The sequence below is a fragment of the Canis lupus genome, chromosome 2 (assembly GCF_003254725.2).
Source record: "Canis lupus dingo isolate Sandy chromosome 2, ASM325472v2, whole genome shotgun sequence".
NCBI lineage: Eukaryota > Metazoa > Chordata > Mammalia > Carnivora > Canidae > Canis > Canis lupus.
In genome coordinates this window covers 9,171,171-9,192,474 of record NC_064244.1, presented here as the reverse complement: position 1 = coordinate 9,192,474, position 21,304 = coordinate 9,171,171, and the positions used below count along the sequence as shown (strand labels likewise).

The window sequence follows — 21,304 nt, the reverse complement described above, 5'->3', positions numbered from 1 at the left end:
AAACCATAAGAGACTCTTGACAATAGAGAACAAACAGGGTTGCTGGAGGAGGGGGCGGTGGTGGGGTGGGGTGGGATGTGCTAAATAGGTGATGGACATTAAGGAGAGAATTTGTGATGAGCATTGAGTTTTATACATAAGTGGTGAGTCACTAAATTCTACTCCTGAAACTAATGCTGCATTATATGTTAACTAACTTGAATTTAAGTAAAACCTTGGAAGGAAAAAATAATAAAAATTTTTTTAAATGATGAGAAAAAAAAATGTCGGATAGTCCACCGAGGGTTAGGGATGGGGGATCACATGTGGTTAGCATAGGAACAGGGGTGGGGATTCACACTGTGTCAGAGACAGCCTGGGATAGTCAGGAACATTATACCAGGAAGGCTGTCCTGGGAGCTTTCTGCTTCAATCACTCTCCACTCCATTCATCAGTTCTTTCTTCCCTAGCGTCTTCTCATATTGGCAGAATCAGACTCTGCTCTGATATTAATGGGGTGGTGCGAAGGAGGCAGCAGGAGGAAATGAGAGAGATGAGAGGAGATGAAAACAGTGTGCTAAGGGGGCTGAGGAAATGATAAGAATAAACTTCACTCACCTGACCCTCAAAGCCAGCCTCGAAATATGTGTGTAAAATATTACACCCATGACTGAAATTGCCAAAAGCCCCAGACACAGGCCAGTCTGCTGGGCACTGCCCAGAGTTGTCATGAGGGCTCAGATCCCCTGACCTCTTATCTCCTCTTATTCCTTCTCTGCTGCTCTTGGAATCTTCTCCATATACTGCTCCTTTTCCCCTTGGGCAAGACCATCAACTCTGTAAAAGCCACCAATTTCTCTAGACACTGAGAAGGAAGGAGCTAGCAGCTGGTTTTCCTGAAGTAGAAATGGGGGAGAGTGAGTTAAAGATGTTTTTTTTTTTTTGAGTTAAAGATGTTTTATGTAGTTCAGCAACACAGCTATCAGTGTTCCTACCTTAGACAGGTAGAGCTTTGAGTTGTACTTATTTTCTCATACAATTTTCTGCCTTCACCCATGCTGATCTCTTAGAGTAGAAATTGCCTCCTCTTCCTCTTTTCCTATGTTCTCATCTGGAAAACCCCTACTCAACTTTCAAAACCCAGTTCAAAAGGCACCTCCTCAAAAAGCCTCCCTGGGTGAGCTAGTTGCTACCTCTTTGGGGTTTCCTTAGCAGATATTTTACACTTTTTAAAAACACTGAACACATTGATTAAAATTCTGTTTGCATGCATTTCCTTCACTCTTATCTAAATTCCTGAGGCATCTTTGTTTACATGGCAGCCAGCAAGAGTGGACACATAGCAGGTATTTAGTAACACTTGAATGAATAAAGGGGGACAAAAGCCAAAGAAAACACTTAAAAAATCATACGTATGGATCAAGCTTCCAACTACCAATTTACAGAAAATAGAGTACAGAAAAAGATGCTAAATGCCATCCCAGTATACAATTAGCAAAATCCTGAGAGACGAAACTCTAGGACAAGCAACCCAGTTTTTTGAAAAATAAACTTCAAAGTGGGGAGAAGAGAGATGGAGGAGGACCAGTAATTTAAAAGAGACTTAGAAGATTAATCAGTCAATTGCAAAGCATGGATTTTATTTGGATCTTGATTTTTTAAAATATTAAATTATGATATGTATGAGACTTTGGAAATTTGATCATTGACTACATATTTGATGACTTTAAGGGCTGATTACTAATTGTTTTAGATGTGATAATGGTGTTGTGTTTGTCTGGAAAGAGAGTAGACTATATTTTTTAAAGATTTTATTTATTCAAAGGAGACACAGGCAAGCAGAGGCATAGGCAGAGGGAGAAGCAGGCTCCCTCCGAGGAGCCCAATGTGGGACTCAATCATAGGACCCCAAGATCATAACCTGAGCCAAAGGCAGATGCTCAACCACTGAGTCACCCAGGCCCCCTACATTACACTTTAGAGATAAGTGCTGAAATGTTTATAGGTAAGATTATGTAATGTTTGGAATTCCCTTCAAAATACTATAGGAGGGAGGAAGTGGATGACAGTGTGAATGGGGCAGGGTTAGCCATGAGGTTGGTGGTTGCTGAAACTGAGCAGTGGATTCAGAAAGAATTACCATACACATATTTTTATGTATGCTTGAAATTTTTATTGCATTGTTTACAAATAATAGGCAAAAAGTAAAACCTTTTATGTTTCACGTTCACATTTTATGTGAATTTATTTTAAAATACTCTATCATCTATCTATCTATCTATCTATCTATCTATCTATCTATCTATCTATCTATCATCTATTTAGAGAGGGGAGTGCAGAGAGAATCTCAAACGGACTTGGCACTGAGTGTGGAGCAAGAGCCCCATGTGGAGCTCTATCTCCTGACCCTGAGATCATGACATGAGCTGAAATCAAGTCAGATGCTTAACTGAATGAGCCACCCGGGTGCCCCATATGGTACAATAGCTATTTTAATAACAGAATTAAAATGATTGCTCCTCACCTCAATGTGAAAAGTTTTAAAATTTAATGCCTGCATATGTGTAGTTTTATTACTTGTTGGTGCCAGAATATTTTTCAAAGGAACATATTTATTTTAAAAAAATCGGGGCAAGGCTCCGGGGTGGCTCAGTCATTTAAGCATCTACCTTCAGCTCAAGTTATGATCTCTGAGTCCCAAGATCCAGACCTGATTTGGGCTCCCTGCTCACCATGGAATCTGCTTCTCTCTCTTCATCTGCTTGTGTGCTCTCTCTCTCTCTCTCTTGCTTGCTCACTCACTCTCTCTCTAATAAATAAGTAAAATCTTAAAAGAAAAGGGAGGTATGTCAGTGGCTTAGTCAGTTAAGCATCCAACTCTTGGTTTTGGCTCAGGTCCTGTTCTCATGGGTTGTGAGACTGAACCCCATTTTGGGCTCTGTGCTCAGCAGGAATCTGCTTAAGATTCTCTCTTCCTCTCCCTCTACCCCTTCTCCTCCCAAATAATGAAATCTTTTAAAAAATAAAAAATAAAAAACTAAGAAACCAATTAGAAAAGAGTCTTAATATTTAGAAATTCACTCTTTTAGTCAATGTGTAGAAACACATGTTTTTTCAAAGGGATATCTGTAGTGGTAACAGCCGAATCTATCAACTAGTAAGCTCAAGTATTTTAATATTATTACCAGTTGCAGACAGTTTTTAGGTGCCAAGCAAATTTGGGGAAATGTTTTCCAAGCAGAGTCACCAACAACATTTGCAATCAATAGATTCTGAAGTTTGTTCACTTCCACAAAGTCCAAAGTTCCATGAGTTAAACAGTGAGTTTCCAAGGGTGCTTATCACTATGGTTAAACAAGGTGTGGTGATTCCCATATGAGCAGTGCTTTTGAAAAAACATAAACTTAATTTAATCAGTTTGCACAATATTGGTTACTTAGAATATTTTATTATCTGTATCTTCAAATAACATTACCTTAGAGGGTTTTTTAAATGGTAAATATCTTCAAAAATCTAAAGTTACATATCAAAACTCTTATTTTCCTTTGTCAGACTTGCCCAATGTAATCTCAGGATGAAGAGTCACTATCCTGCACCCCCAAAACCCAGATATATCTCACCCTGTGATATATGAATACTGAATCAGTTTGTCCTTGGAACTGATGGTTGCTACTAAATGTGTGCATTTAATTGATATAGCAATGTTAGTTATATGCTATATATAGTTTAATTAAACTATATATAGTTTAATTAAAATATTTGTTTTAAATATACCTGAGATTTTTTTTAAAGGTGTGTGTGAGTGTAGCTGCCTGACTTTCCCTGGGCATAAAGCTGTGGCCTTATCCATGGGATCAGCACAGCTTCATCAGAAATGAGGCATCTCATTCAAACTGCTTTATGATCTGACTAGTATGATGGTTAATTTTATGTGTCAACTTGACTGGGTATGAGGTGCCAGATACTTGGTTAAACATTATTTGGGGTGTGTCTATGAGGGTGTTTCTAGATTAGCATTTGAATCTTAGACTGAGTAAAACAAATGGCCTTCCCCACTATGAGTAGGCCTCATGATCCACTGAAGATCTGAATAGAACAAAAAGGAAGGACAAGAAAGAATTTTCTCTCTGATAGACTGACTTTGAGTTGGGAGATTGGTCTTTTCCTGCCTTCAGACTTGGAATCAGACTGGTAGTACACCATTGGGTCTCCTGGGTGGAGAGCCAATTAGTTAATTGTGTGAGCCAGCTGGTTATGACAAATTTACACCCCCCCCCCCCCCCCCGCCATCTCTTCCTCTCTTTCTATCTCTTTCTCTATTTATATCCTATTGTTTTTTTTGGAGGATCCAGACTAATACAAGTGAGATGTTAAATTATAGCTAATAATATTATCTATTGCTTATTGTATGCCCAATGTCTGCCAGGGGCAGTACTAAATATTTTTACACAAGTTAATCTAATTTAATCTTCAGAGAACCAGTTGAAGACACTAAAGCTCAGGGAGCTATGATTTTGCAGCTAGAAGTTTCAAAAATTAGTCTGTTGAACTCTAAACCCTAGGTGTGTTCCCATAGGTGTTACACCAGGTAAGGAGGGCCAATAGTGTCAGGAAAGTAGATTTGTGTTTAATGAGTTCTTGTGGTAAAAGTTTGTAAGCATTCAGAGTTACTGAGGAGCAGTACCCTAGAGATACAGAGAAAACCATGAAGGCAACAGGCCCAGTAATGTAGGACTAGCCCAAGACCCCCCAAGGAAGTCTTAAGCAGAAAGTATTTAGCATTCAAAATACTAAGCCAAAAAATTAACTCACTTTAGGGTGAGAGTCTGAATTTTCAAAGAAAGGAAACTCACTTTTATGGAGGTGGAAAGTGAGTAGGTGAAACCATTGGAAATTTTGCCTCACTGTTTCTAGCACCTGCTCCTCTATGCCTAGATGTGTAGCACCTCCCTGTTTCAGTTCCTCCCTGATCCAGTTTGCTGTGCCCAGTGTGGCTGGCTGCCAGAGACACCCTTCCAAGGCATCAAGGGAATTACTGTAAACTGTGTGAGGGCAGGTCCTGGGTTCCTGATAAGGCTCCAACATGGGAGCCCCTAAGCAAATATTTGTGAACTGTTTCAGGGATTAGAGTGTGTGACATTCATGGGAGCATCCTCAGTAAGAACTAGGTCCCTTTCCATCATCTTCCCTTTTTCTCATTTCTGAAGGAGCTCAGCCAGGAATGTGTGGGGCCTACAGGGACTGTTATGCGTTACCAGTCCCCACAGACTGACAGACCTGGCCCAGTGCAAGGACAGGCTTATTGGCCTTCCCCAATATCATCACTCACAAGATTCTTTTTTTCTTTTTTTTAAAAAGCTATTTATTTATCCATGAGAGACACACAGAGAGATGCAGAGATATAGGCAGAGGAGAAGCAGGCTCCCTGAAGAGAGCCTGATACAGGACTCGATCCCAGGACCCCAAGATCATGACCTGAGCCAAAGGCAGATGCTCAACCACTGAGCCACCCAGGTGCCCCTCTTAAAGTGTTTAGTGGGAAAATAGCTAAAATTAGAAAGGAATGTAATATCAAAGGTTGGTGAGAATGTAGAGCAACTGGAATGATCATACTCTGCTGGTAGGAGTATAAAGTAGTCCAATCACTTTGGAAAACTGGGAATATCTACTAAAGCTAAACACATACAAGTCCTATACCTTGAGGCTCAGCAATTCTACTGCTAGGCATAGAGCCCACAAAAAGGTATAGGCATGTACTAGAATCCTCATAGCAGCACTATTCTATTGGCTTTAGACCAGAAGCAATCAAAATGTCTACCAACAGGAGAGTGGATAAAAACATTGTAGCACATTTATACAAGGGGATACTACACAGCAACAACAGGAAACTATAGCTGTATGAGACAGGATACATGGATGTCACATGGTGGGCAAAAAAAGTCAGGAACAAGAGGGTCCACACCATATGATTCCATTTCCGTAAAAATAGGTGTTTATCTTAAAAGAGAACATTTTCTAAAGGTGAAGTAGCCTATGGTGTTAGAAATCAGGATTGGAGTTATGTGGAGGCTGTACTGGGCATGATAGGGCCCTGTGTATTGGGAATGTTCAGCTTCTTCATAAAGCTGTTCCTTACACGGGTTTGTACACTTTGAGAAAATTCATCAAGCTGTGTGCACTTGCGATTGGTATGCTTTTCTGGATGTATGTTACACATAAATACAACTTGCCAAAAAAATGCAGTGAGTGAAACTTCTCTATTAAAGAAAGTCTTTAAAGTCATGAGTTAAAAATAAATAAATAAATAAAGTCATGAGTTAACTCTGACATTGTTTCTTTACTGGGAGAAGTGAACTAAATTCTGAAATCTTGTAGCACTTATGATATACAAATATCATGATGCTTATCTGTGTTATTAGAAATGATTAGTCTCAAATTTTTTTGTAGATAGTAATTGTTGGTTTAGAAAGGAACTCATTTGCTAACATTTTTATAAGCAGCATTTAGTGAGAAGCATGTGAGTTTCAGCTGCCTGAAGCTGCTTTTATAGTTTTACTTCCTTAGAACAAAACTGATTGCCACTTTGTGAAGGAATGGTAAATAGGCCGATTTCTAAAGGCAAGTAACTGATCATTTTTGATCTTTCAGTTTGCTAATAAAATATAACATGGGAAATTTAAAAATTCCTGGCATCAGAGTGAAATTATAATATACAATTTAAAATCACAAGTAAACTGATACCAAATGTGTTCCCTGACACTATAAGCCTCAGGAAGCAAACATACATTTTGACGTTCATACCAATATAACATGCATCACAGGTGCTCAAAGGGATCTGTGAGGAGTATCTGGTATCTGGGTGGCTCAGTCGGTTAAGTGTCTGCCTTCAGCTCAGGTCATGATCCCTGGTTCTGGGATCGAACCCCCCATCAGGCTCCCTGCTCAGCAGGGATCCAGCATTTCCCTCTCCCTCTGCCTGCCACTCCCCTTGCTTGTGCTCTCTCTCTGTCAAATAAACAAGTAAAAATCTTTAAAAAAAGGGGGGGGGGTGAGGGATTTGTGACTGTAATGCAATAGGATCAGTAATGCTTTAAATTCAGACTCTAAGCATACACTGTTGCATGCTAAGTGCAAATCAATATGCTAAGTGTTAAGTGAAAATGGCCAAATGCTGTAGTAACTTAAACAGAGTTAGCACTTTAGTCCAGCTCATTTAAATACTGTTCCTTTCCCACCAAGTTGAACCATAAATGTGTTTTCAGAAGCTGATTTCTTTCTTCCCTGCACTTTCTCCTGCACATTCTCCTCCTTGGATATTTTGTGGACTAGATTCCAAGTCAACTTTTTAAAAGGGATCTCCTTTTAGCTCAATATTTCCAGAACCCTTAGTATGTTCTTTCTTTGGGGTCTTGTAAAATAGTACTAGCAGGGATAGTAACCACCACAACAATAAAAATAATAGCTAATGTTTACATGATGTTTTCTATGTATGAAGAACTTGAGTTAGTCAGTTTGGGCTGCTCTAACAGAATAAATATCCAGGGGTGCCTGGGTGGCTCAGTTGTTTCAATGTCTGCCTTCAATTCAGGTCACTGCATGTTCTGCTGCCTACTCAGCAGGGAGTCTGCTTCTCCTTTCCCTTTGCCTCTCCCCAGCTTCTGTTAGCTCTCTCTCTCTCTCTTTCTTAAATAAATAAATAAAAACCTTAAAAAAAAAGAATAAATACCATCGACTGGGCAGCTTAAACAGATAACATTTATTTGTTACAGTTCTGGAGTCTAGTAAGTCAGGATCCAGGTGCTGACAGATCTGGTATCTGGTGAGGTCCTTTCCTGGTGCGCAGATAGCTGATTTTTTGTTGTATTCTCACATGACAAAGAGCAGAGAGAGAAAACAAACTCTTTTTTTTTTTTTTTTTGAGGGCACTAATTCCATTCACAAGAACTCCACCCTCATGACCTAATTATCCCCCCAAATCCCCACCTCCAAATACTATCATACTGGAGGTTAGGATTTCAACATATTGGGGCACCTTGGTAGCTCAGCAGTTGAGCATCTGCCTTTGGCTCAGATTGTGATCCCAGGGTCCCAGAATTGAGTCCCACATCAGGCTCCTCTCGGGGAGCCTACTTCTTTCTCTGCTTATGTCTCAGCCTCTCTCTCTGTTTCTCATGAATAAATAAAATATTTTTTAAAAAAGGATTTCAACATATGAACTTTGGGAGGATACAAACATTTGGTCCATACAGAACTGCAGTAGGTATTTTCTATATAGTAAATCATTTAATCCTGCCAACAACTCAGGTAATTATTAAAACTATCATCCTCATTGTTCTGTCTCATAGGGAAGAAAACTGAGGCATAGATTGGTGAGATTTTCCTGAGGCCACGTAGCTAGTAGGGGAGGGTGTCAGGATCCTGGGTCTGGGCAGTGATCCTCAACCTTGATTATACTTTGGATTCACCTGGGAACTTTTAAAACTCTGATGCCTGGTTTTCATCTGAGGTATGCTCCAGCCCCAATTCCAGATTCCAGTTTAATTGGTCAGAGGGGGATCCCTGGGTGGCACAGCGGTTTGGCACCTGCCTTTGGCCCAGGGCGCGATCCTGGAGACCCGGGATCGAATCCCATGTCAGGCTCCCGGTGCATGGAGCCTGCTTCTCCCTCTGCCTATGTCTCTGCCTCTCTCTCTCTCTCTCTCTCTCTGTATGACTATCATAAATAAATAAAAAAAATTAAAAAAATATTATAATTGGTCAGAGGTATTTTAAATGTACTTGGGCAATTCTGAATTGCTGCCAGGGTTAGGGCCTCTGGTCTGGGGCCTGGCATCTTAGCATCAATGCAGTCATGAGAAGTTCCTATGACTTTCCCCACTGGGCAAGAAACTGGTTAAAAGGACAGTCAGTGGGAGGAGAAATCTTGTGAATTAAATGATGACAACCGAGGGGCATTTAGCTAGCTATAGGGTTTTAGGCAAATATTCCAGGACTTAGTTTTTTCCTCTGCAAAGCAAAGGGTTGGAATTGAATGATTTCCTGGTTCCTTCCAGTGCTATGAGTCTATGAAATCAATATATTAAGCCCTTGACTATCCATGAGTGGATGATCCATGGAAAATGTTTAATCCAAGGACTAGCTTCCTTCAGTCAACTTTCTTATCAATTGGTGTATGCCCAAGGAAAGCACATCAATTTTATTTTTGGCCTACACAGAACATAATGAGGAAGGAAAGAATCACGTGTGTTTGCATATGTGTACATGTGAAAACCATTCAAAAGATAAATTAAATGATTTGGAGGGATTATCTGCTGTTTTGGATTATCCACATCACTGCCCCCTCCAATAGCGTTGATAATTGAAAGTTGCCCGTACTCTGATTGCTGACAGCTGAAGGATCCATGTTGCCAAGGAAGCTGTGGCTGTATGCCAAGTAACAACCTGATTAATTATCCTTTTCTTTATGCTGTCTCAGCTCTCCATGCTCTTCCCTCCCCAGAGTAGTGTCCAGTTTCAGGAGCATGGAAGAAAACAAGTCCCCTAAATGAACATTCCCTCTGTCCCGAGGCAGAAAATACATTAGAGTGACTTTTCAGATCTCCTCAGGTCCTTTGCTCATGCCCCACTTGTTGATTATCACAAATACACTGAACCAAAGAGGGTCGGTCTAGTCACCCTGGCTTTCCACAAGAAGGGTTTTGGCAAAAACGCTCTTGCTCCTTTAATCTGATGCATATGGAGGTGGCCCAAAAGAGTATGTCAGAGGCTCCAAGATAAGAACATGCTACCATGGCCGAGAGGCTAAGCCTTATCCTCGGTGGCTTTATGCTGACTGCACCTTAAGGAGTCATTATCTTCAGTGTTTAGCCTGGAGTGCCATTTGGAGTTCTGACAGCATTTTCTAAAAGCAGTTTTAAACAACTGGCTTCCACAAGGTTTTTTTTTTTTTTTTTTTAAGATTTTATTATTTCATGAAAGACACACACAGAGCGAGAGGCAGAGACACAGGCAGAGAGAGAAGTAGGCTCCCCTCAAGGAGCCCAATGTGGGACTCGATTCCAGACCCCGAAGGCAGACGCTCAACCGCTGAGCCATCCAGGCGTTCCACAACGTATTACATAGGCACTGGGCTTGGGACTGCAGGACACACACATTGATGGTGGGGGCTGTGGCCCCTGCACCGTACCTGCTGAAGGAATGGCAGCAATGGAAAAAAGCCCATTCAGGTTTCTCCACATGCATTTCTCCTTGGCCTGGGCTAAGAGCAGGACTGAGTAATTTGTGGCAATTTGTGGACTCCAGAGGCTTTCCTTGTCCATGACCCAATCAGCGCTGTCAGCAAAGAGAGGCTCCCAGTCCCTAAGAGGCCAGATCCAGGGTTTTACGAGTTGGGCCACCAGAAGCCAGCTCTGCACTGGTCTGTGGGGCTTTCAGTGCTGGGGTTCCAGGGCTGGCCTCTAGGGTGCATCAACTTAATGGTGGGAAACAACCCCAAGCACAGGATGGTTCTACTCACCACCAGAACCATTCTCAGTCCACGGGCTTGCTTTTCACGTAATAGGCAGACCTCAGGCTTCTGTGCCATCTGAGGCCTGGCTTTGGCTCAGTGGTGGTAATTATTTCATGGAGAACCCGTCCAGTTTTACATACTTTTCAAACAAATCTTTTTAAGAGCAGGGTCCTACCCTGGAGGCAGCTGGAAGGGGAGAAAGTCCCACTTAGAACTTGAGCTTTGAAGTGGATTCACCAGCTATCTTGCTCTGAGCGTTTCATGAATACAGCTGTAAATTGATTTGGGAGTTTGTCCTAATAGGCTGGAAAACACAGCTTTCCTGTGTGTGGGGTTGTTCAATGAAGCCACTATTTTAAATCATTGGTCTATATGTCAATTATGTCTCAATTTTTAAAAATGGTCAAAATAGTAAAAAATGGTAATAAAATAGTAATAGTAATGATAGATAAAACCATCGGAGTTTCCCACAGAGCTCCCCTCCCATGAGATCTTTTCAGACACATCCAGTGGTCAAAAAAAGATGTTCCTATTAACAGAAAAGGAAAGTTCTTAGATACTTGGACACTGGTTTAGGCATAGATTTGTGCCCAAACCACATAAACAGATTCCTCTCGTATCTCAGCCATATGAATATTTGATTTCACTATCTGTACATGTCTAAAGATAGAGTTTATTAACTTGTCTTAATATCTTTCTTCCAAAGCAGAATTTAGCCTTTAAAAAACATTGTTTTTTAAACAATAATATAGCTTTAAAAAGACCTTTAGAAAAAAAAAAAAAAAGACCTTTAGCCTAGTCTAAAATTGTTTTGCTGGTCTGTGCATTCCACAGATATACTGGGATGTAAGATACCAAACTTGTTCTCTTTATCTACTCACTAAATTACTTTATGGCCCTACCTATCACTCTAAGAATACTTGTTGAAAAACACAGAGACCTATTAAGTTTTCCTAGACATCAAAGGAATGTAAGCTGAAACTAGAAGATCGTGATTTTTTACCCATCAAGCAAACAGTCACATTAGCAAGGAAATTAAGGGGACGTTGGCACATATTGCTGGTGTGACATCTAGGAACATAACCTGACACAGAATTACTTTTAAATAAGAGGAAATGCTTTATGCACAGAGTTACTCAGCACTACTCCAATTTATAATAATAATAAAAATGTTGAAAAAATCTAACTACCTAATTACCAAGGAATGGTTGAATGGCTACTTTGCATTTTAAAATGACTCTAATGAAAAACATTGAAAATGTTTATGATATACAGCTTAGGTGAAAAAGCAGGCTATATAACACAGGGTATGGCCAACCACACCTATGTTTGTTTTTTAAACAAAACAACCTAAGTATAAAATGTGTTTATGGAGATAATCCTCCTCCTCCTCCTCAGACAAAAGCCTGAAATTTAAGGCAATTCTCAACTAGGCCCAGCACCCCCTCGGGCCCCACACGTGGTAAGACCAGCCTGCTCTCCAACGTGTCCTGCCTCCAAGCCTTTGCACCTTCTGCTCTTTTGCCCAGAAATGCTTCTCCCTTCCCCCATCTTATTGCACCCTAAGTCCTCCTTGACCAGTGTTTTCTGCACTGGATAGCTAATCAGTTAAGGTCTTGAATTCTCTAATTTTTCATTTTCTTTCTTTCTTTCTTTCTTTCTTTCTTTCTTTCTTTCTTTCTTTCTTTCTTTCATCTGGGGCAAAGATGAAATCTCCTAGGAAGCATATAATTATTTTAGCATGTTTATGAGACATACTCTGAAATGGATTTTGTGAACAAACGAAAGAGGTATGAATATCCAGATCCCTTGCTACAGGTCCCAGGGGACGTTGGCAATCAGTGCTTCATGATCTAGCCAGAAGTGGAATAAAGTCATAGTCAAAAAGTCTTAATTCATGTTACATGACAAACTAATGCTGTGACTTAGATGTGAGGTCACTGGCTCTGCTATTCTTCTGTCTTGTGAGAGGAAAAGTCTGGAAATGATGCAGCTGCCTCATGAGCCTGCCCTTGGGACACTGTCCGCCAGTCTCCCCAGCTTCTGCCCTGGACTTGGTGTCCTGAGTTTATCCCCAAACTGGACCCTGGCTCCCATTAAACAGACAAACCCAAGTTTGGTGGGAAGCAAAGTGCAGCTAGGATCTTTCAGATAGTCAAGATAATATAATGAAAATAAAAAAGCTGTTTGTAATTAGAATATTCCACAATTAGAGACCTAAAGGTCAGGAGCTGGGGCAGGAGGCCTGGGAGTGACTAAAGAATGTCCCTCAATATTATTTCTGAGAATACAAAATCAATTTACACTTAATACATTTTAAAATAATCAACCCACCTGTATTAGTTGATATTACTAATGAGAGCTGAAATTGAATCTTAATGTGGTTCATGAACATATTCAGCAGAGGTTTTATTATTTCTAAAAATGCTTCTTGTAATCACAGTGCTTTATCGTTGAAAATGCCAGGTTTTGTGATACAAATATATTAGATTCATAATTAAAATGCTGTTGTCTATTAATGCTACCACAGCATTTTCCCCAAGCAGACACTTAAAGAAACAAATCTTTCAAGGATGAGTGAGCTCCTTTTTTAGGAGATTCCTCCCTACACATGCTTTATTTATTAATATGATCAATTCAGAGAACAATAAACTATAAGAATGAGTGTTAATGAGGCCGAAGAGCACAAACTGGAAATACTCATCACCTTGCCCAAGCTGTGAAATAGTCCCTCCAGGCTACCCCTCTCTTCTGTGGGTTTAAAGTGGTATGGGTTCTGAGGCCTCATTAAGCAATGTGGTCGGAGTCATCACCAGAAAAATATAAAGATAGAATGAAAGTTCTTTAAAAGTATGATCAAAATAGCTTATTGGATGCCTTACTCTACGGTTTAGGGAGGGCAGAGGAGTCCAGTCCAAGTTTCTCTACCCTTTACCTGATAGGTGCTCAGAAAATTAAGCATTTTTGAGTATGATGCTCTTGAAAAGCAACAGTACATTTCCCTCATGAAGCTAAGCATGGCTTTTGGGTTTTATGGAAACCAGGCCCTTTAAGGCTCATAATATCCTTACATTTTTGTATAACCTGTTTTGCCCTCCTTTGGTTTAATTTTCATGAAAATTTGTTATTGGTAAAACAGAATTGAGTAAGGCAGAGGCAGCCAGGCTTTAACCACCAAGAACTCTTCCTATTACCTCCCATTATAGAAAAAAGAAATGATCATTTTAAAAAAAGATTTTATTTATTTATTCATGACACACACAAAGAGAGAGAGAGAGAAAGAGAGAGAGAGAGCGAGAAAGAGGCAGAGACACAGGTAGAGGGAGAAGTAGGCTCCATGCAAGGAGCCCGATGTGGGACTCGATCCCGGGACTCTGGGATCACGCCCTGGGCTGAAGGCAGGCACTAAACCGCTGAGCCACCCAGGGATCCCCAAGAAATGATCATTTTTTGGTTTTCTGCTTTTTAAGTTCAGAGCATCTGATCAGCAGGAGGGACAAAGTACTGCCTCATGTCGCCGATGTACTTCTTGCCTCTTGCCATGACTCACGGCATTTTAATCAGACATGGGTACTTTTATAGCATGCCCATAGATGACTCTTGTTAGACTTTATGAAATATTTATTTTATTATTTTTTTTTAATTTTTAATTTTGATTTTGTTTATTCATGAGAGAGACACACAGAGAGCGGCAGAGACATAGGCAGAGAGAGAAGCAGGCTCCATTCAGGGAGCCCGATGTGGGATTCAATCCCAGGACTCCAGGATCACACCCTGGGCTGAAGGCAGATGCTCAACCCTTGAGCCACCCAGGTGTCCCTTTATGAAATATTTAAAATAGTCTAGGGATGCCTGGCTGGCTCAGTTGGTAGAGCATGTGACTCTTGATCTTGGATTGTGAATTGGAGCCACATGTTGGGTGTCGCGTTTACTTAAAAAAGTCTCAGGACTCCTTCACTGGCATGAAGACTCTTGACAGGCCAAGGCTTGCTGTGTTGAGCAGAGCAGAATCTGGAGAGGAGGGGAGGCTGGAGCAGCTGTTGTCCATGCTCTGGGGGCTGAGGATGCTACACACTCCCCATGAAAGATGGGGACTCTCCTGGTGCTGATCCAGGGGTAGGATGAGTTTTTCAAGAGGTGGGAAGGAAACAAGAGAGGTGCTCCAGGGGACACAAAGGTTAACAATAACAACGCTGAGATAGATATATTTCTGATCTTTCCAAAAAGCTTAAAAATGATAAAAAGAAAACCCCAAGGACAGAAGTGTGCCCTTCGTACAAGCAATAGACATGTGCTTAAAGATGGGAAGGACTATTTCTTTTTTTTTTCATTTTATTTATTTATTCATGAGAGACACAGAGAGAGGCAGAGACACAGGCAGAGGGAGAAGCAAGCTCCCTGTAGGGAGCCCAGTTCAGGACTCGATCCCAGCACCCTGGGATCAGGACCTGCACTGAAGGCAGATGCCAGACATTGTGTTAAGCACTTCGCGGTTTCCATACAATAGCTTAGTGTGGATCAAGCAGATTGCCCTCTTGCCTTGTCTCCCACTGACTCCTGGCCGAATGGGCAAATGCCACCGTGAAGGGGACTGGTGGCAGAAGTACAGCAACACTGATAAGTGTAGTAACGTCCATGGGAACACGTTTACCAAGATCAGGCACTAGGATTAGCCTTTTACATGAATCAGTTAATCTAATCTTGAAGACACTCTAATTACAGAGGTACTATTATGATCGTTCCCATTTTATAGCTGGGAAAACTGAGACTCAGTGACTTGCCCTTGGCCACAAAGTTAGAAGAGTAGTTGAGTCTCAAATCCCAAGTGTGTCTGACTTCAGAGCTCTTGCTTATAATAATTAGACTGGGTAAATGGGAAAGGGAAAAATGAAGAGCTGCCTTCACTAAAGCTTCCATGGAACACAGGAAGCAGAAAAAGGCAGTCCTAGTAGCTGTGGAGGTGGAGGCATACTCATACTTAGCATGGAGTCTCAGTTAGTCCTGTAGGCCCTCCTTCTCCCACTCCTGGCCATCCATGACAGCCTGCCCTGAGCTGGCCCAGGGGAGAAGGAACATTGCTCAATAGTCTCGGAAACCAAGAAAGACCGCTTGCACCTCTCCAACTGTCCCTTCTTCCTCAAACCTTGGAAGTGTCTGGGAGGAATCTGGGAATCTGAGGGTAGGGCTGGAGCTCCTACCAAGTGAGTCACACCAAGTTCTGAGAAATATGAGATGGTGCCTATTGATTGGACACCTTTTTTACTTCTAAACTGGTAGTCCTGGGAATATGACTGACATTTACAGCATATAAATAGTCTGTGTGTTTGATGGATGGGTCTGGCATCTTTTATGTAGCTATTTTCTGAGTTGGAGTTTAAGCTGCTTTAATGGGAAGACTTTACCTGTTTCTTCATGCAGGATTTTGCAATGGTTGCATGAATTTCAACATCTGTTTTTTATGATGTTGCAAATATTGCTAAGAGTGAGGGATCTTCTTCACAAAGCTCTTTAATTCCAAAGGACCCTTTTCTTAACAAATCCTTGGCATATGTTTCTTAGAAATGAAGATGTTCTACAGCTATTTTTATATATTTTTAAATTTTAAAAAAGATTTTATTTATTTACTCATGAGAGACACAGAGAAAGAGGCAGAGACATAGGCAGAGGGAGAAGCAGGCTCCCGGTGGGAAGCCCGATGTGGGACTCCACCCCATGACTTTGGGATCACAACCTGAGCCGAAGGCAGATGCTCAACCACTGAGCCACCGAGGTGCCCCTCCATTGCTATTTTTAAATCTTTGGGTTAATAAGTATGATTACAGTGCATTAGTGTTTTTGTCTCATACTGGCACATCTCAGACTTAGTAGGTTTGAACCCCATCTAGACCATTATCTGTCATTTGACTGGCCATTGAGTAGATTGCCTTACAATCTGATCTGATTGTTATAGACTACCAGAGAAACCAGAGGAAACCACAAGTTAGGTGGTTCTTAACAGGTTTCATTGTGTCACTGCTCTAGGACTTACCGTGGCTCCCCATTGCCCTTTGGGTTCCCTGAGACTTTGTCCTACACTTTTATTCCTCTCCCTCATGCATGCAGGTTCCTTCCTGTGTGTGCTGCATTTCATGCCTCAGCCCCTGTATGCTCTGGGGCCTCTACCCCATGGGGAGCCCGTGAGGAGAAATGTGCTTCACTCTCCATAGCCAGCATGCTGTGGCAACTAAATGGAGACATGCTCAATCAATTTGTAATTAACATACCATTCAATGGCCTGACGGGCATCACGTATTCTGAAAGCCAAAGACAGGATTTGGAATGACCATTTTCAAGGGTGAAAAGAAAAAGAAAAAAAGCTTTAAATAAGGACTGTTTACATTTGTCAGTATTTCTACCTGGGGGGAAAAAAATCAACCAGAACAGAAGCAGCCTCGTGAAAAACAGCCTGTTCAAAACCACTGAGATATATTAAAATACACACCAGCACAGACGTTCTGTCACTTTAAAAATGTTTTGAATCCCTGATGCCAAGCAGGATGCTGGGGGCTTCTTGCAGCCAGCACCAAGTGTTGGGAAAACATAAAAAAACAAAAAACAAAAAAAACCTCTCTCCCTGTTGGCTCAGCCAAAATAAACATTTCATTACTCCCATAATAAAGGCAACTTCTTGATTGAGTAGATGAAATCCCAGGTAGCTAGCTTCCCAGGTTGTACCGCCGTGTAGGCAATTTTCAGAGACACCTCACATTCGTGTGAAGAATAAAGTATTGAATTCAATTGGCTGGAGGGAGCTTGAAGGAGAAAGACTGCACTGAGGGTTAGTGTACTCACTATCAGGGAATGCGATGCACGATTAAACCCAAGAACTAGCGTGCAGTGCACTGGGTGCTTACTGATGATGCCCAGATGCTTAGAATTAAACTAATTGCTGAAAATGTGAGAGGACTATGTCCAGGGGACATGCTAAAAAAAAAAAAAAAACAACACCTCAGGCTGGTTTGTAGAATTCTTTAAAAAGAAGGAAGAAGGGAGGAAGGGAGAGAAAGGGAATGAGAGAGTAAGGGAGAAAGAGGAAAGAAGGGGGGACAGGAAAAAGGAATGACGGCGCCCCACTTCACTCGAGTAGCAATTACTCACACATTCCTCAGATTTTATCCTGTTTCATCCTCATCAGAACCTTGGGATCTTTTTTTTTTTTTTTTTTTTTTTTTTTTTTTAAGCAAACAAACAAATGAACACACAGATTGAATGACTTGCTCAGGATGATCTGGCAAACAGGTGAAGGAGTGGGGACCACAACCACCGATCCCTAATGATCAAAGCCGAGAGGGCCTAGTGTGTATTGCAGAATGAACCTACATGCCTCTGTCCTGGGGTCCCTCTGCTTTCAGGTTGCTCCTTAAGCCCCCTCTGGGGTGTTTAGAGGAGATCTTTCTGAAGGCATAGACATGGACTTAATGATGCCCAGAGATCCTTGACCACATCACGGTTTACTTATGATTCTAAAAACACATGGTGAACCTCTCTGGAAACGGTCCTCTGTGCAGGAAGTTGGGATTGAGCTCCGTTTCTTGTCCTTGACCATTTGTCATTCCCAAATTTGGGAAAGAGCATAAAAGAAAAGAAACAGATGTTTGCTGATGGTCTCTCTTCCTAGGGAGATCTCACTGCTTGACAACCAGGGGCCCTTCCCCAGGCTCTGCAGACCCCATGGGAAGCCCAGTCATAGGGAGAGAGCTCGCTCTGAATATAGGTGACTTCTTCCAGGGGTCTGTAGCAGAGGCTCCCCATCCCCCAATCTTTTGGGCTCCAAACTCAGTTGGCATCTACACCTTTCAGTCCTTTAAGGTAAGCAAAGGATGGAGGCTCTTTGAGGGTGTGGGATGGCTGGGAAGGATCTTTGAGGTGGGTTTCTCTCTCTGATACTCAGATCATCTCCTGAAGGAAACCTGCTGCCATTTTTGACTCTGCAATTATTTAATATGGTGACGAGTTGCCGTAGCAACATGATTTCTGCATCAGGTTGACATAAATTCATGCTTGCCTGGTTTGAAAAGAAAAATTGGACTTTCGATCTCCATCAGAGAATATATACATAGAAACAGAGAGTAGCTACGAATCCTGACCTTACTATTATTTTTTAACTTTCATGTACAGATTCAAACATACACAGAAATAAAGACGAATCTAACTAAGCTTCACATGCCTATTGCAGCTTCAACAATGATCAACATATGGCTCATCGTGCTTCATTTCTATACTCCCTCCTTCTTAAGCCCCCACCCACTATAATATTTTTACATAAATCCCAGCTACCACATAATTTCATCCACAAATATTTCAGTGTGACACTCTGAAAGATAAGGATGCTATTTTTAACAAATGATTCTCACATGAATAATAAATAAAAGAACAAAGGAAGATTTCAGAGTATAAATTCTGCCTTTCTCCTAAACCAAATTATTTAAACTGTATCTATTCCCTTTCATTAATATCTCTACTTCAGACACTATATTTTGGCTTAAAAATATAATAGAACTATGGGGACGCCTGGGTGGCTCAGTTGGTTAAGTGGCAGACTCTTGATCTCGGCTTAGGTCATGGTCTTGGGGTCCTGGGATCGAGCTCCATGTTGGGCTCCCTGCTCAGCAGGGAGTCTGCCTCTCTGTTTCTCTCTTCCTCTGTCCCTCCCCACACAGGAGCACACATGCATTCTTATATATATAGAAAATAAATAAATAAATCTTTAAAAATATATAGGGAAAACAGAACTATGTAGCAGGTGAAATTCCAAGTATTTTACATGGCTTATCTCATTTAATCCTCACCCCAACCCTCTGAGATAGATACTAATGTCCCATTTTACAGATGAGGAAGATGAGGTTAGTAACTGGGCCAATATCAAATTCTTAGAATGCGTAAATGAGCAAATACATTGTTGGTTCCTAATCAAGTCTAATCTGACCATAGAAACGACTGTGTATTAAGTTTACAATTTGCAGCTTGTCAAGAAGTGCCTGCTTTCCTGTGCTTTACTTTTTTGTACCTACTCTTAAGACTGGACATTAAAACCTTCTTGAGCAGAAACAGATCACTATATACAGCATGCTAGGTGATGTAAGGCTTATCCTCAAGACAACCACCTATCTTTATCCCCTTAAGTATGTTTTCTATACATTCTGTGAAATCCTGAGCACTCCGCTTCAATGGAAGCTATCTGAGAGGCGGTGCCATGAGGTATCCACCATGCTGGATGATGTTGTCCAACTGCTCATTGGCTGTGTGATGGAGGGCAAGTAGCTGTTCTTTAGCTCCTGGTGTGAACTCTTGCCCCATCAAGACCTTGCCACATTGTATTGCAATTATCTCTATATTGGTCTGGTTTCCTTAGAGGCTCCTTGAGGCCAGGAGCCAATCGGCCATATGTTGGTTTGGCTGTTTGTTCTTTTTCTGTATCTGAGCATTGATAGTGGTAGATAGTAAGTCGAGTTTTTCTAGCTATTTTAATTCTCTGAGTTCTTCTTATTTTTCTTTCAAATCAAGGAAATAACAATGTATCTGGCAGTAATTAAACTTCAGAATAAATCAAAGCAGCTCCATAATTCAGAGAAAACAGAGATTTTTAAATCAAAGAGGCCACTATGTCTGCCTACATTGACATCATTCAATGTACCATTTTCTGATACCTTTATAGACCATAGTCTTTGGAGTTTATTAGGGGAAAAATCAACAACATAGGATCTGAAGTTTAACATTTAAGATTTTAATATTTAAGATTCTAAAGCTGAATTGTCATTACTAATGGTTATTTCAGATATGTGAGAGGTAGGCAAATATGCAGTACAGGAATTGAAAAGATACAATTAAAGTCAATATGAATTGAATGTTCATGTCTTTCCAAGTTATCCCAAAATACTTTCTTCATGTTTAATAATACAGGAAGAAGATCATCCAAATATTCTGAGACCATTCTGGTTGTTAATATTTGCCATATTGTTCCCACATGTATTTTCCAGATCATATGCCAGACTTTGGTTTAGAAAATATAATTACCATACACAGTTAGCTATTAACAGTATTAAACTTGTGCATGGTGTGACACTTGTCCTTCTTTACACAAGCTTGTACTTCTTTCTGTATTTTATTCCAGGTGACTACAAATACTGGAAGTGTCTCATCTGATGTCTGCTGGGATTATACTGAAAATGAATTTTTTAAGAACGCAACTGCGTAGTTAATGCAGTTCAAGCTGTTTCCTGAGAAACAGAAATAACCCTAGGCCAGCACTACGTCAAAAAAATCAGAATTATGGTCATGTGTTCTGCCCTTTCTGCCTAACATAAAAATATAGAAAACAATTTAACATTTAACATACATGTTACTCATCACCTATTTTCTGCATTTTTTTTTATCAAGGAATAGTCTATACATGGTATTTTTAATACTGAAAGGTATGTGCGTTAGCACAGCTCATCATGAAGGGATCTGAAATTCCAGTTCTGCTAACTGATGTCTCTGCTGCCATTAAGAAATTGCTTAATTTGGTGTGGGTCACTTTAACCTGTCAAAAATGGGATAATATATGAGTGCTTCCCAATGGGCAAAGGTGGTGAAGCATTACTATAGTAAATGCTTAGGAATACAGACACGTGTCTATGTAGCAATTCAGTATTCAACAAATATTTCATAAATATTTACTCCTTGCCTAAAGAATAACCAGGGATGTGATTCCAGGTTTGGGGGCCTTCACTTCCTACTCTCATACCCCTTGATTCACTCTGGAGTTCTTTCTTAATTCAAGGGAAAAATCCAGA

The 21,304-nt window shown here is 40.8% G+C and overlaps 1 long non-coding RNA gene across 2 annotated transcripts in view; it reads left to right on the top strand.

The window, feature by feature from the left end:
• LOC112670329 (uncharacterized) overlaps nt 1-20,860 on the top strand; it is a 31,226-nt gene extending 10,366 nt beyond the window's left edge. For both annotated transcript variants that reach the window (XR_003142889.3, XR_003142888.3), the window contains one exon: nt 20,641-20,860. This is a non-coding gene — a long non-coding RNA (uncharacterized LOC112670329). The remainder of the gene's footprint in view (nt 1-20,640) is intronic.
• Nucleotides 20,861-21,304: the final 444 nt, after the last annotated feature.